Source organism: Myotis nattereri (genome assembly GCF_964212035.1).
Source record: "Myotis nattereri genome assembly, chromosome: 6".
Classification (NCBI taxonomy): Eukaryota; Metazoa; Chordata; class Mammalia; order Chiroptera; family Vespertilionidae; genus Myotis; species Myotis nattereri.
Window position 1 is genome coordinate 98,358,914 of NC_138081.1, and position 14,142 is coordinate 98,373,055.

The window sequence follows — 14,142 nt, forward strand, 5'->3', positions numbered from 1 at the left end:
GAGTGATGAAACGGAACATGGGAGAGCACAAGGGTAGCACAAAGCAGTACCTGGACTTCAATTGCTCATTCAGGGGCACAGTGGGGGGCCCTCCCGACCTTGAGAAGGGAAAAGGATGCTGTGGTGGAAGCTTTGCCTTCTTGTAACCACCAAGGGGAAGCTCCCAGAGAGCACAGTGGGAGCCTGGCCCAGTGACAGCACCGTGTCTGTCTCTCTGCGCCGTCACCTCCTCTCCCACTTCTCCCCCCGCTAGCAGGGGGAGCAGTATTCCCACTGAGGCAGCAGACAGGTGTCTAGTTCCTCCAACTCAGTCACCTGAGGAAAGCCTGGAGAGGGTGGTCCCACTAAGACAGTGGTTCTCAACCTTCTGGCCCTTTAAATACAGTTCCTGCCCTAACCGGTTTGGCTCAGTGGATAGAGCGTTGGCCTGCGGTCTTAGAGGTCCCAGGTTCGATTCCGGCCAAGGGCATGTACCTTGGTTGCAGGCACATCCCCAGTAGGAGGTGTGCAGGAGGCAGCGGATCGATGTTTCTCTCTCATCCATGTTTCTAACTCTCTATCCCTCTCCCTTCCTCTCTGTAAAAAATCAATAAAATATACTTAAATACAGTTCCTCATGTTGTGACCCAACCATAAAATTGTTTTCGTTGCTACTTCATCACTGTAACGTTGCTACTGTTATGAATTGTCATGTAAATATCTGATATGCAGGATGGTCTTAGGCGACCCCTGTGGAAGGGTCGTTCAACCGCCAAAGGGGTCGTGACCCACAGGTTGAGAACCACTGATGTAAGAGGTTATAATGGGGGGGGGGGAGGGAGAGAGAGAGAGGAAGAGAGAGAGAGGAGAGGGGACACTGCCGGTAGGTAGGTGTCCACTGTGTTGCAGTCTGAGTTGTGACCGAGGCGACTCCATGTTCCCTTCTTAGCCTTTATTGGGAATGACAGAAGACACCGCCGTCTGAAGTTTCCAAAGAAAGTATAGGAGATGCTCCCAACACCTGGGCGAGGCCTCGTCACCTGTCGGCGAATGGCCAGCGCCATGGTGCCTCTCCTCTCCTGCCCAGGAGACTAGAGCCCAGTCGCCAGCTACCCTCACTTCCGTGATGATGAGAGGCAGGACGGGCTCAGTGCTCACTATCAATACCTATCAACACCCCTGCACCACCCCCCGGGCTCACTGCCTCCTCCCTCACGTCTGGGTGATGTTTGGTCCAATTTCGACGCCCTAGAGGAGGACCTGGCACTCGGCGGCCACGGGTAACGCGTTGGCCAGATCTATCTGCTGGCCTCTGCTCCACATGAGTGCTGGTTCCAACAGCCACCGGGGACCGCTAGGGTTCTGTGCGCCTCACTGACCCCCTGGCATTGTGACACCTTGTGGAGGTGACCAGACCCTTGGGAGGGAGGAAGGAAGAGAAAGATGGCGTAGGCCCCGGGATGGAAGGAAAGGAGGCGCTGGCCCTCACCCCCAGTTCCAGGCTAAAGGTGAAGAAGGCTCAGTGGTTCTGAGCATGTCCGTTTGTCTCCCCCTCCCCCCTCCCCCCTCCTTCCCCCTCCCCCTCCTCCTTCCTCCTTCCTCCTTCCTCGGAGGCTCTTTAATCATGTGCCTGTGTGTTCCCTCCCGCTAGGAAGTAAGCTTCTGCGCCAAGGCTCTGCTGCGCCACCCCCGGGGCCATCACGGTGCCTCACAAACAGCATTTCTCCGAAGAAACACTATTAAACAATATTTTTGAAAATGAAACTTCAATAACAGAGCAGCAGAACTCACCGGGAAATTGCTTCTGGGAATCCAGCGAGATGCCATCCGTGGGAGCCTTGCTTTGAAGGCGGCACCTTCGGCCTGGCAGGTGTGGGCGGAGGGGAGCGGGGTTTGCCCATTAGAGCTTAATTGACTGCCTCTCTCCTTCCTTCCGGCTGAGCAAAGGGATGCGTGCAGCCCAATTAGCCTGCAGCTTCCTAGGATTTGGTTGTGCAGATATTTACACCCCTCATCTCCAGCAGGAACAGCGCATAATGAGGAAGGCCCGTGACTCACTCCCAGCCCAGCTCTGCCTCCCACTCGCCGCCCGGAATAGCCGCAGGGACTTCTCAGAACACAGCCTCAGTGCTGCGTCTGTTTCCTCTCGGTGCCCGACAGGACAGGAGGCCGAGCCGTTGAGGGGCAATGGCTGTAAGTTTAGCTCAGGTGGGTCAGGTGCCTTGGGAGGAGAGGGGGCGCAGGGGATCTTTCTGGAGAAGGGAAGTGTGAGGTGTAACAAAAACCCTCTCCGATGTTTACTGAATTATTTCTGGTGTCAGGCATGGCGTGAGATGCCTTCCATTCATAATATTTCATCACAACTCCTCTTCGGATGAAGTATGATTACCCACAATTCAAAGGAGCTGAGGGTTAGAAAGGTCACTGAGGTGCCCACCTTGGAGACTGACGTCTGGAATGAAGACCAGGTCTGACCCTGTGCCCTTCACAGTGCTCGTCTGGCCCGAAGGAGGGGCTTAGACCCCAGACCCAGGACGGGCCCAGGCGCCTACCGATGTCCGTGGGAAAGTGCTGATGAGTAGACGTTCCAGCTGGGGGTCATGTCCAGCCTTCAAAGGTGTGGGGAAGAGGCGGGTTGGGGTCCAAAGACCAGATTTAAAGGACATGTAAGATGTCGGGCTAAGAATTTTCCGTGACAATAATGGGTAAATACTGAAGATTTAAAGCGACGGCACACTTAGACTTGCATTTTACGAAGAAAGAGCACCCTGGTGGCGGTGGCAGTGCCCTGTGGGCAAGGGAGCCCTGAACAGATGAGCTCCTGGTGCGCGTGTAAGATCCCACCCTCACGGATCACACTTGAGACCCACAGGGAGCCTGAAGCTCTTTAGACGCCGCCTGGTCTGGCAGGTGGAGTCAGGCCCAGGAGGGCCGCGTAGAGTCTGGAAGCGCTAAGGTCTTAGCGGGTGTGGACAGGTGTCCTGGCTCCAGGACTTGGAATTATTTAGTCGTTCTTGCAACCCGATGGGGAACACCTGGCACAGGAGCCTGAGCTGGGGACTGGGGTGGCGGGTCCTCCCAGCCGGAGCGCACGGGTCTCGGGAAGCAAACGCGGTTTTCCCCAGGCTCTGGAGCTCTGCAGCAAGGAACATAAACTTAATTTTCACCCCGTAATAAACTAGCATCAGAGGACTCATTTGTCTCTGTCACTGACGGGCATTATCCACTTTCACATTTTAAATTTCCGTTCCTTATCAGATATTCAGGGCGCATGGCGTCGCTTTGTTTGGGGGCGCTACCAAATCCTGTCTCAAGGGATGCCTGTCCGGAGGACACAACACCAGGACTTCGGATGGAAGAAGCCACAGGAGACAGGGGAGCGGGGCTGCTGTCGGCTCACTGGAGAGTCAGAGAAAGAGGGGCCTTGGGGACAGGGTCAGGGGGTGAGCCTGGGACGAGCTGTCCATGGCTCCCCTGGTTGCGAGCCTCCCTGGGACCCTTAAGAGTTTAGGAGGTGCACGCCTGAGGGGGTGGGGGAGAGAGGCAAGGGAGGAGACGCTGGGGCGTTAGGCTGGAGGGTGTTTGAGCCTGAGTCCAGGAGAGGGCTTGGGGAGGATGGCAGTAGACCCCTCCCCTCATCAGCTTCCCCGGTGTGTCCTCAGGGCCATGTCTCCCCGGATTGGACGGCACAGAGTCATCAGTCATTGCAGCTGGTCCCGCATTGCCCGCCTGTTTTTCCTGCTTTTCTGGGCCTGGAGCTGAAATACAGCTGAGGCCTGGAGTTTACCCCTGGAAAAGATCAGAGGGCTAAACCACTCGCCTGCGATGTGCCAGGAGAGGAAGGTCCCCTGGGGGAGGGCCAGCAGCAGTCTGGCCCCTTGCTGGGCACCGGGGCTTCTGCCTGGGCCTTCTGTGTCTGCTGTGAGTTGCTGGGCCATGGCACGGCCTTGGCATACTCAACCCTGGGGCGCCTTATGTGCCGCGCCAGCTCAGCCTGGTTCAGTGACCCTGAGTGGGGGCGGTGAATGATGGAGAAAAGACAGACAAGAGAATGAAAGCTGGGTCTCGGTGGGACGCGGGTCTCGGTGGGATGCTGCTCCCGGAAGGAGAGACAGCGCCGACGCCCACAAGCCGTGTCTTTATTTTATAGCAGATTCCACGAGGCAAAGTAGGGGCGTGATCACGTTGTTTACAACATTCTCGTGGGTTTCGAATCTACTCAATTACATGCACCTGAACTCTATCAAGCCCACATCACTCAGGCACGTGGGGCCACGTGTTCGGACCATAGGTGCACGCACGCTTAAACCACAGCTGTTGGCTATAATTGTGCTGAGAGGGCTCTGCCCTCCACGCTGGGACTTGCACGTGGCAATGAGAGGACTGTGCCCTGTCCTCAGTCCAAGGGGTGACCCTGTCCAAACGCTGTAGCGGCTCCCCACGCTGCCTCAGTGTCCCCACTCCACCTGCCACGGAACTGTCCCAGCTTCTTACTGTCCCAGCTCAATGGGCCCTGTTGCTAACACTGTACATTGGTTTGGGTTTAAGATGGACAAATGGAGAAGGCTTACATCACTGCATAGTTTCTACAGACGCACCTGCACCACCCCCACCTCCCATCACACACACCTGCAAAGGGCAGCACAGCCAGGTTACTCAATGGGCAAAGCTGTTTTCACTTCTGGGTCCGCCCTCAGGGACCCCATTTCTCTCCATTATTGTGCTAAAGACCGCGATTATCCTCCCCATTAGCAAGCTTAATCCACAGCCCTCTCCTACCCCGAGGGTCCCCTGCCTCTCCCTCCAGAGGCTGCTCTCAGGCCCAGGCCCAGCCTGGAAGGTGGAAGAGGCCCGAGCAGCTGTCCACCAGATGGATGGTCTTTAGCTGGAGGGCTGTTACATCTGCGGCAGCGGAAAACATCTGGCTGGTGGCCATAAAGAAGGGCTCTGATTTCTCTGCTCTGACGACCAAAAAACATTTGCTTCCGAATTTGGGGGATTTGTAATACATTCTGAAAACCTGTGAATTTTGGTCAAAAGTCAATTCCATCAGTAACGGCCTACTTGCAAAATGGAAACCAAAATTTGCAGTCTGTTATGCTTTCTTTCAAATCCTCACTGGCGGATTGATTTGGGAGGTGGGGAGGGGAGGGAGGCAGAGGGAGGGAGAGAGACAGGGGGGGGACCAGCAGGGCCTTTTTGATCGAAGTCCTCTGTGTGTCCCAGTGCTACTGCTGGCCCCGCAAACATCCATCTACTGTTAATGTAAGGAACATGCAAACACGGGAAGAATTTTTTTGTTATTTGTGCCAAACTGGACAAATGCTGGGAAGCAGAGTCTCAAAGGCCTGAGGTGATGCTCCGGAGAGCGGCAGTTTTGCACCGTGTTTTGTACATGACAACCAAAGAGGAGTCGTAGACGGGTTACCGGAAGTCCACAGTGATAGATTAGGGAGGCAGGAGAAAGCAAGGCGGGAGAAGTGCTGGGATTGGAGAAAAAGTAAAATGATAGACACACTTTTTTACATAGTTGGGTGCAGGGTAGTTAAGTCAATAATTAACTCAATGGCAGTGAGGGGTTTGTGGTCTCCTCAGAGGGGTGCCTGTGCTTTGAGGGTCCAGGAAAAGGAAGGCTACTTTGACCTTCCAACCAGTTGTTATCGTAGATGCAGAAGGACAGCAGGCTCAGTTAAGGTAAAGGCTGACCTTTGTCAGGGCAGATGCCGGCCTAGGTCATGACTATCCACCATAACTGCTTTCAGCTAAAACCGTTTTCATTTCAGACCTTCCTGGGCTTACTCCCGGTCCTGAGTTTGCAAGGCCGCCAGGCAGGCCTTCCCTGAGCTGTCACGGCATGTGGCCCCTGGCCGTCCACGCTACCAAACACTGGCTTTTCCATCCTCTCCTCTGAGGTCTCACACCGCAACCCCCTTCTCCTTAGCTCGAGATGATGGCATAGAAGCCTGATGGCCCGGGCCTCCTGACCTTAGGGAATCCCATGTGGACACACATCATTACGGTGGTCATTTTCTCCTGTGGATCGGATGATGAGACCAGCCAGGAGAGAAAGGGAAATTCCCGCCCCCCCACCCCCCCCCACCCCCCGCACACACACACACACCCCGCCCCCCGAGTGGAACAGGTTCTTTCTGCGTTTGATATGGTCCTTCCTGGTGCGAGACGGGAAGCCATGGGCTCTGGGCGCTGCTCTCTCCAAGCTGAAGGCTGTGGCGGGTCACTCCCCACAGCTGCCCGCGCCGACAGCCAAAGCCACAGCGCCATGCCCTGTGCCCTGAGCTTGGGGTCCTTCAAGTGAACACCGAGTGTTCAGAAGCTGACAAACATGGACCGCCCCCCCCATGTTCTGTACAATCCGGGTCCCATAAGCGTTCACTCCTTTCCCAAAACCTAACCTTGATGCTCTCAGCGGAGCGAGAAGACGAGGTGAGACGCACCGGGTTCCAGGGGCTCAGGCTGGAAGGAGCCCCAGGACTCTGCCTCCCAGGGACCCGACTTCCTCCAGGAATCTCCGCGGTCACCACCAGCCTCTCCTGTCCACTTCTGCCATGGGGTGTGGGGGGCAGGCCCCCAGCCAGGGCCCTTCTGGGCGCAGCAACCTGGAAGGACGCATGAGTGGCCGCAGGAGGGAGGGGCAGGCTTTCTGCGAACAGAGCAGCCGGGACCTGGAGGGTCAGGGGCACCTTATATACCTGCTGGTGCCAATTAGTGCCACTTGTGCCTCATTAACATAAGCAGGTTCCCCGAGGTGCACCTGAGCAGCAGCTACAGGGCTCTGCTGAGTCAGCCCCTCCGGCAAGGTAGGGCCAAGGGGCCTTTCACCTGTGATACTGCTGTGTCCTCACCTGCACGTGTGCACGTGGCCGGGGGCCTTGAACCTCAGGTCTCCGGTCATGGCCTCCAAGGGGACATGATGTTTTTTTCAAAGAAAAGAGTTTAGATTTTAGGACAAAACAGGTAATTTATTTCTACAGTTTTAAAATGAGTATTTTATGTTAGTGATTGTTGCCTACTAAATGCCTGCAGGTAGAAAAAGGCATTTTTTAAAGCACGATTTCCTTTGGATCATAGATGTTCACTGTGAAATTCCCTATGAAATGATTGACAGAAGCATTTATGTGCGTCTGGGTATTGAGGGGAGGTGTTCTCAGTAGCACTGAACACGCTGAGTCCGTGTCCTGACTCCGCTCAGCTGAGCACACCACGTGCCTTTGCACGTGCGGGCTGGGCCCGTGGTTGTTGGGCCCGAGGCTGCTGGGCCTGTGGTTGCTGGGCCCGAGGTTGCTGGATCCCGCAGCCTCCCTTCACCTCACTGTCTAGTCCAGCCGTGGGCAAACTACGGCCCGCGGGCCGGATCCGGCCCGTTTGAAATGAATAAAACTATTGAAATAAAAGACCGTACCCTTTTATGTAATGATGTTTGCTTTGAATTTATATTAGTTCACACAAACACTCCATCCATGCTTTTGCTCCGGCCTCCGGTCCATTTAAGAACCCATTGTGGCCCTCGAGTCACAAAGTTTGCCCGCCCCTGCTCTAGTGTCTCCTACACCTTCGTCCTCTTCCAATACCAAAGGTCAATGTCATCAATCGACCAGAACAGAAGCCATCACGGCTGCTTGGTGACCTGTCCACACGGAAAGTGAAGAAGCAGGACTCTGAGCAACGTGGGCATCAAGGGGCACATCCCCCCCCACTCCCCCCGCCCCACCCCACGGAGCCAGGGCGGGCGGGAGCGGGGACACTGTGCTGACCGAGGTGGTGCTGCCAGATCTGGTGACAGGGCCGGGGTCCCGGAGGCCAGGCTCCCGGGGTCCTGGGCAAGATGTCGGTGGAGGAGACCCCGCGTGACACCGTCCTCTTCCACCCCGAAGGCACCGTGTCTCCGGGCTGAGCGGGCTCTGGGAGCAGCGTCGGGCGCAGGCGGTTCCACCCGCGGACGCGCAGGGGTTTCTTACAGGAGATCCACGCGGCTGAGCGACAGGTGCAGTGCCTGCCGGCGGCAGTGGCTTCGGGACGAGGAAAGAAGCCGTGGGGGCGCTCCATCTGCTGCAGCGGGTCCCACCGCGCTGGCGGGGCGCCTGTTTCCCTAGGTAAACAGATTGACTCCCCTGGCAGGTGGGTACGCCCCGCCCCCTCCTCCCACTCCCACCTGCCATTTGCAAGGCCTTCGCGCAGGACACCTGGATACTCCACCTGAGCGGGGGAGCAGTGTCCCCAGGAAGCCACACGGACTCCCGTGGGCACGCAGAGCCCTCGGGTTGTTGCTCAGGTGTGTCTCAGAGGACGTGGGAAACATTTGTCCTGGGTGGGACGTCTGATGAAAAAATATGTGTAAGGTTGCAGTCACTCTTGTATATTAACTGTAGTATGAAAACTCCATGAAAGAAACACGCGTGAGGGACTGAAATACAAGGCGAAGGCGCTCTGGGTGCAGCTGCTCGGGAGGAGGGGGGCTGTTGCAGACACAGACGGAGCCCCATGTCCATTTGCGGGGACCCTGAATAGAATTGGTCAAACATCTAGCTCAGCGGTTCTCAACCTGTGGGTCGTGACCCCTTTGGCGGTCGAACGACCCTTTCACAGGGGTCGCCTAAGACCATCCTGCATATCAGATATTTACATAACGATTCATAACAGTAGCAACATGACAGTGATGAAGTAGCCATGAAAATAATTTTATGGTTGGGTCACAACATGAGGAACTGTATTTAAAGGGCCAGAAGGTTGAGAACCACTGGTCTAAAGATAGTCCCACAAAATGCCCCGCCTACCCAGGATCTGACCAGCAACAAACAGTGTCATTACACGTACTTGGCGCATCAAACAAGGCTCCCGTGTGGGAACGGACCAGAGGCTCACCTTCTGGGGCAAATGCCGCAGGTCCCTCAGTGGGGTGGGTCAGCGTGGGACCCTCAGCTCAGGGGAGAGAAAGAATTCGGGTGCAGACAGATGTAGGCACGTGCATGGGTTTGTTATAAATTTTACAGCTAAAGACGAGTAGCACTTACAAATAATATGCTGCATTATGCCCTATTGTTAATTTCATTGGCAAATTGGATCTCAGAGAATGCTTCCACTGATTGTTGAAGAAATGCTTCCGTAGCTAACCTATGGTTGCCATGGACTCCAAGTGTAGTCCTGGCGTGAATATTGCTTAAGATTTGCATTTAAAATTCCACACGGCTTAACCTAATATTATTGCACAGCCCAATGTTTAATGTTGAATAAAGAGATAAGACAAAAAAAAAAAAAAAGCCGTGCATCTACATGACTGAGCAAGGTGAATGTTAAATAACAAAGATGTACGAGGAACTGCACGGCTTCACCTGTGCTATGAGACTCCGTTCAATCCTCCCCGCCGCCCCTCAGGTTTAGCCCCTGGCCGTGCTGAGCCGGCACAATCTGTAAACTCACTTCAGCTTCGAAGAGTTAGATTCCCATCAAAGTCATTCAGCAGTGATCAAATCTACATTGTTAGAGGCACCAAAAAAATAAAAAATAAAAATGCAGACCCTTCCAAAAAATATCACCGCAACCAATTTTCATCTTGTCAACAGCATTCACATTTCCCCTCCTCCTAGATTAACCACAGCAATTACATCAGATTTCTTTCAGCAAAATGTACATAAAGACCAAACAAATGGAGGCAGAGAAGAAATTGCAAAGTGCACGTACTTATTTTAGCCTTGCAAGTAGGTGCGTCAGCATATTTTCATGTCCTGACTAAGACTCGGGAGCCGAGGACTGCAGTGACGTGGGAAGGGATGTGTAATTCCTTCTCGGGGCTTTTGGGCACAATTCTCTCTCCTGCCATGTCCTTTGCAGACATAGTAATGGGTGAATAGGTGAATAATTCAAATAATTTAAGCCAAAAGTTGGTTATAGAGAAAGACACAAGGGAACTAGAGAGAAGGAGACAGCCCTGAGTCTCCAATTAGGTTGCTATTTTAGATGATGGTGTAGTAACAGGAAATTTGAGGTACAGTAAGGTCAACAGATGAGGAAACAATTTCCATTGAAAAGATAGTTTATTACTCACAGCTCCCAAGAGGAGAGGGCAGGCCATATCATGGGGGCTCGTGAGAAAGCGCCTGGGTTAGGCACAGGCGAAGGGGCGGGAGACCCTGGGCAGGGGCCTTTACTGTGTTTCTTCAGGAAGGACAGGTGAGGAAGGCCAACAGGCTTAGGACTGACTAGTTCGAGTCTGTCAGTGAGCTCTGGGCAGAGGAGTGTCCTGAGCTGTCGGGATCTGGCCCTGGGGTGATTGGGGCAGGGCCCAGAGTGTGAGAACCACCTGGATAGAGGAGGTGACGCTGAGTGATTGACATGTACCTGAAAATCACCCCAGGCGGAGGGTTCCGGGGGGTTGATTAGGGAGGAGGAGGTCAAGGTGAGAGGCATGTTTGTCACATGATCATACTATTGGCATTGTCAGAAGCCAGAAGCGTGGTTAATACAGTTTCTGATGTTCAGAATGTTCCCAATAGAATTCTCAGCTGCTCTTGAACACCTAGACGTCTAGTTTTTCCATCAGTGCATTTGGGCGAGGATTGAACATTTATCTCAAGTGAGCTAAAAAGAGAAATTCATGGAGTAGCAGTTTATATAACAATCTAAGAGCCTCACGGTAAAAAAGTGCAAAACAGATTTAGGGTTTAAAATAGCAGCAGTGAGCAAATAGTGTAGATGCCCGACAGAGGTTAATTCCATGAGCCAAGAAGCTAATGTTGCGAGTGGAAGGGGAAAGCATGCATCTGCACTTGCAGTTATCAACAAGGAGGCACCCTGAGCGGGGAGCCCGAGCCAACCAGACCTGGAAAATCTTCCCCGAGATTTCCTTCCCATAGTTTACAGGCCAGAGGAGAGGCCTTGTTTGCAAAACCACAGGGGCGGGCCTCCCCCCCCCACCTCCCCCCGCCCCCCCAGAAGCCTGTTCTCATGGGGGGGCCTGTGAAATGCTGCCCTGACTCCCTGCCCTCCCCCCACCCCCTTACAGCTGGGCATTTTGAATATAAAAAAGCAAAGTCAGCTGCCATCAAATATTACAGTTGGTACTAAATCAACATTCAAAGGGACCCTTATTCTGAATGGGGAGGGTGAAGTCAAAAAAGGGAGAGGAGGAATTTTTAATAATACGCAGAGGATCTGATGAGTGGAGAATTATTTAATAATTTAAAATCATCTCTTTTGACTACAATCAAATGTGTGACCAAGAGAGTGTCTACTCATTTCTTATTAAATGTATTGGGGTGGACATTGGCCAATAACATTACATAGGCTTCAAGTGTACAATTCGATGGTTCCTCATCTGTGTACCGATTGCATTGTGGGCCCACCGCCCAAAGTCAACTCCGTCCGTCACCATGTGTTCTACCCTCTTTACCCTTTACTCCTCCCCACCCCTTCCCTCTGGTGGCCACCATACTGTGTCTATGGAGGTGAAGCTGACCTTAGGGAGATGATGGAGGAGGCTGGAGGGCAGGAGTTCCCAGCCCACCGTCGGTGTGCGGCATGCACTCAGCACCCAGTGCCCCAGAGCCCCCTAAGCCAGTGGAGGCGTCGGGCACGGGACTGTCCCAGGAGCTTTTGTTAGCGGCTGACTCTGATTTGCCGCTGCAGCCATTAACTCCACAGAAATCCCTCGCTCCTCTTGTCGATGGCCAGATTCAGGGTAAGACAGTGAGTGCCTTCTCCACGCCAGGCACAAAACTAGTCTCATAGCTTTAGAGAGAGCCACAGCACAATTTCTACGTCCTGACTGCTGCCCGAGGGGTGGCTTTCCCCGGATGTGAGTTTGCTAAGGAACTCTAGTCCTGCTACTGGAGAGGGCGCCGAGCTGCAGAGCAACACGCCTTGCCTCACGGGTGATGCCGGGCCACGGGCCTCGGAAATCAGAACCTTCTGGTTGCAAATGTGGGACACGTGTGTGCACTGACGTAAACCTGGAGAAGAGAGCGAGCACCCGGACCTCAGGACAGAACCAATCAAGTACAATCAGCGTTGTTTCCACCTGTGCCTCACGGCGCTTCTTCGCTTGATGCTTCTGTCCCTGCCCTCGGAGGGCCTGCCTCCGCTCGTCTGATCCCGGGGGAATGAAAAGGAGCCACCTTCACACTGTTGCATCTAAACTTCGCCGGCTACGGGAGGCCATTTTTGGTAAGATGTTTAATTCTAATTTTCCAGTAATTTTCTTGCCCTCTCAAAGTGCGTGGGGACGACGGGGGTGTGAACCCGTGCCCTCAGGCCAGCAGCTCGGTGGTGGGCGCCTGCCGGGGAGTGGGAGCAGGTGCCTGGTGACAAAGCCTGTGCCGACCCTGGTGTTTACAGGCCCAGAGGAGCCGGGGCTCTGCTGTACGCGCTGCCTGATCATGGCTGGAAGCCCCATAAATATTCAACAGCAAGCACGCAGCTCTGCGCTGCTGTCTGCTACTCACTCTGCATGCATAATTAGCATAAAAGACAAATTCGTGTCAGTGTGCTCAGATAGGGACTGCATGGGCACAATTAATTGTTTAGTTTAAAATCTGAAGTGAAACTTGGGTAGTTTAATAGTAAAATGGCATTATGAATCATGCCACCCATCAATATATATAAATCTGGGCATTAAAAGCAAGTCAAAATGGTTTTCACCTAATAAAACACAGCCCATTGTCGCCATGCTATTAATTATTGGTCTGTAGACTATTCTACTGTGCCTATGAATATTAAATATTTTTCTATTCCTGAGGAATTTGAGCCTTCCGGGCTCACTGTTAGAGTGGCGTCCCACAAATTGTTTTTCCATAACTTAAATCATTATCGATTCCTTTCAAAAATGTGCACAGCAGCCTCTGAAGAGAATGGGTATTTGGGAACCTTGCTAAGTGAATTTCCTGGAGTTGAGGATAAATATCCTTGCGAACAACATTTCTCCTTCAAAGCCCCTAGCAGCGCGATGTCTGTTGGAAGCCGAGGAATAGAGTGAAAAGGTAGAGAGCCGGGATCTTGTTCTGTGACGTATCAGCCCTACGACCTCGGTCAACCCAGTTCTCTCCTTTGCGTTTGTTTCCTCGTCGTTAAAAACAGGAAAACATTTGCCTTCCCCGCTTCACATAGAAGAATAAGTGGGAAAGGTTATGTGAGAGAGCCCTGTGAAAAGACTCTGGAAATAGGTGTTTGTTCTTTGTACAGAAACACAACCCAGAAGCGAGCCTGGGCCTGGGGTGACCCCATGGATGCCCAGCGTCTCCTGTTGGACTATGTCCTGCGCGTAAGTGGTGCTCGAGCTGCAGGAGAGGTGCTTGACAGGTAAGAGGGTGTGTGGTCAGCAAAGCTTGCTAGTGTGTGCTGGGGGATGGAGCTCTTGCTGTGGAGTCAGGAGAAAACCTATTTCCTCGAGGAAGAAGGATCGGAAAGAGTCTTAATTTAGAGAGAACATTAACACACATTATGATTTGATTTTTCTAAAGTAGCTGAAGTTCGCCGGTAATTGTGATATAACAATGCTACCGTAGATAAAATTACACTGTTATTGAAAATCGTACGTTTCCAGGAGAACGGTGGTAAGATGTATCTAAAACAGATTCTTTCTTGTTGTCCCTGAAAGCTCTGCTCTGTGGGATTCATTGCTTTGAAATCAATGGATGCAGGAAGCAGCCATTTAGCAAACAGTTGTGTAGTGCCTGCCCTGTGCCACGCAGGGTGGCTAAGCCATGCTATTGGCCCTCCCTGGATTTCACTGCCTTCTCGGCGCACCTGCCCAGTTCCTCTGCGACAGTTTCTGATTCAGTAAGATCAAGGAAATAATTCTAGGAAGCCTCCGTAAAGCTGCTCTCTGGAATGATAACTGAAATGCCAGCGTTGGCTTGTCTTTCGATATTCAGATTAAATGGGCTCAAACGTCCCTTCCTCATCCAGGGAAAACGGAACGCGTGCTCGGGATTTCTGGCGATTCTTGAAGGAGTTTGTACGGTTCCTGGGCACTTCTGATTTTGAGTTCTTGCTTCTGCTGACTTTATTCTGTGGTAGTTGTTTTTTTGGCGATTTCTGCAAGCATATGATGTCTAATTTAAATATATGTTACCTTTCATTGAGTGCCCCAGTTTTTTTTATAATATTTCAACCTGCTAGTGTGAGTACTTGTAGCAAACTCATGCTGGTTTT